The following is a 2,693-nucleotide window of genomic DNA, read 5'->3' as shown; positions in this document are numbered from 1 at the left end:
ATTTTAAAAAGACAAACGATATGAGAAGTCATTGCACTATGTTAAGGAAAAATTGTGAACTGTGTACAGATTTGAGTATAAAATTATACATGTTATGGAATTACTCTCATGATCAGCCATGCTTGTGCAAGATAAAAGAAAAGCATTGCCTGGAAAATGATCAAGAATCATTTCAGCCTGATCAATCATACTGCTTTCGCTCCTTCACCATCAGCCAACTTCTACGTCATTTCCGGACTCAACTCTCCATCCCGAAGTGTTCCCTGCCCCAGGAACTCATGAGGGGACGTTTAGAGTTGTACAGTTTACACTCAATGCCTCAACAGGGGACTATATAAAGAATATTTAATTTGTTTATTTTTGTTTGCATCCTTTAAGCTGAAGGGTATTGTGGACAATTGTGAAACTGTAAATATTATAAATATTTAAAGACTGAAGCAATGTGGCGAGACCAAGTGAATTATTTTACAAGACAGATCATCCAATGTTTTCTTTCTTTCTTTTCATTGGGCAGGGGCAAGAAGGGGAATGGTGGGAAGGATCTGTTCAGGATCCAGGAGTGATATTGAAGAAAAAAATATTTTTAAAATTGATTATGTGCCAAAACGTCTTTTGCAAATGTTCAACACACGCAATGTAAACAAAAATTGACCAGAACCTATTTTCATATGTGACTTTGTATTTTGCCCGTCAGAGGGCAGTCTTAATTCCCTTTTTTTTTGTATTGGTCATCAACCCAACTCTGTTACTACAGTGATTTTACATTATGAAGTTGTATCCTCATTTTGAAGGAAACCTTGTGTTGTAAGACTTGCATTCTTTTGTTTGTATTCCTGTTCTCCTTCTCCCTGATGTGGTCCTTTACTGCCCCCTGCTGTCTGAAAATCATCCTCACATATTAACCACTGCATCCTGAGGTCATTTAAGCCATGACTTCATGACAGATGTGCTATAGCATGCTTTATTTTCAAATCTTAAAGGGTAAACTGAAATCATAAAGAATGTGACTTGAACTTGACATCATGCCGCTAATGGATGTGTTTATCATCTGTCTCCATCGCTCCCCTTGACTGTCTCCTTGAGCCAAGCTGTAAATACTAATGTCCTTAATCTGTGCTCTTGTGTATTTTCCCCTTCATAATTGTCTTTATTCAGGGTCCTTATTTTTGTTTTGTGCAACAAAACAAAGCAGTCTGAAAGAGACAGGAGATAAGGTGTGTGAAACCGATGCTGAAAGTAAAACCAGGCTTGTCAGTTTTGTGGTGTAAAGATTTCTATGACTGCAAGCTAAATACTCTCATTGTTATGTTGAAGGCACTTATAATTTTTGATAAACAAATGAGAAAAAAAACTTAAAACGGTGATTAATATGAAAACTGTCTTTTGATCAATCTTCATTTTGAGTGTATTTTGCTGTTCCTCTATGAGGACATTTTAAACTGTAAAATAAATGGTTGTTTAACTTAACTTCTGAAGATCATTAAATGGTCTTTCACTCTCGGTTTGCGTTTTTGTGACTTGTCTTGAGAAACTTTAGTTATTTTGATGCACTGACTGGTGAAGAAAGTTTTTTTTTTTTTTTTTCCAGAATCTTGACTGTGGGTTAAGAAATAGGACTTGCATCACTGTAATCTAAAATATGCAAGCTAATATGTCCATTGTCTGGAAGCTTTAACTTCTGTGTCTTTGCAACAGGTTGCAATAGTTTATATAGTGAACATACGCTAGCTGATATATCATTGCTCATCAGAATCACTGCTGCAGTTTATTCAGCGGTCAGAAGATGTCAGTATCTACCTAGACTACATTGCTTGGCTTCAAGCTGTGACAGCTTTGTGAAGCCAATCAGGCTACCGCAGAATTTCAATTCACCATGCAAATGAAATTTTGGCCCTGTCTTTATTTTGATATGACTCTCTGGAGCGTAGTATTTTGGAATTTACATTTGTCAAAGGAAAATGTGCACTCTAGGAAGCAGAGAACCTTTGCTCAGACCTTTAAAAATACATCTAAGCAAGTAAGAAATGTGTCTGATTGACTTATATTGTTTTTATTAGCAAGACCTGGGTTTAATTCTCGTCTGCCACAGAAGGAATTGTGGGGGATCTTGTATGCCTAAACATGTCAGGGAAGATTCTACTTTAAGTAATAGGATGCATGGGTTTGCTGTCTCACTGCATAAACAAAAGCAGTATACTACATCTACGTATAAAAGTAAAAGTGCATTCAGGATTATCTATATACACCTTCGAGCACCGTGTCAATGACAAAACTTGAATGGCAATGACAAGTTATACAAATGTTTTTGTTACTCCGATTTTAGAGAGGTATTCAAATGGCTATGGAGCAAGACAAACCATGGCTGTCAAGGCTGCAGTTATAGTCTCATCCCTGAGGCAAACAGCTCCATGTCTTCTGGAATTTTAAGACTGTGGCTTTAACGTTACCTTTTCCGGCTGCACCCGTCAAATTCAAGAGTACACTAGCCGGCAGATTCCCCCGGAGGGAGGCCTTTGGGGATTTAGTGGTGATTGGAATTCTATTTGGGAACATTTGGTGGTCAGGGCTGCACGATCTTTCATTATTTTCGGAAGTATTCCTTAGAGTGCAATTAATTACAATCAAATGCAGTCGGCCTGTGAAGAGACACCAACTTGCTGAATATAATGAATTATGGGCTGTTATTTTCCATC

Source organism: Sander vitreus, chromosome 7 (assembly GCF_031162955.1).
Source record: "Sander vitreus isolate 19-12246 chromosome 7, sanVit1, whole genome shotgun sequence".
Classification (NCBI taxonomy): Eukaryota; Metazoa; Chordata; class Actinopteri; order Perciformes; family Percidae; genus Sander; species Sander vitreus.
The sequence above is the reverse complement of the archived record's forward strand: the minus strand, read 5'-3'. Positions refer to the sequence as shown.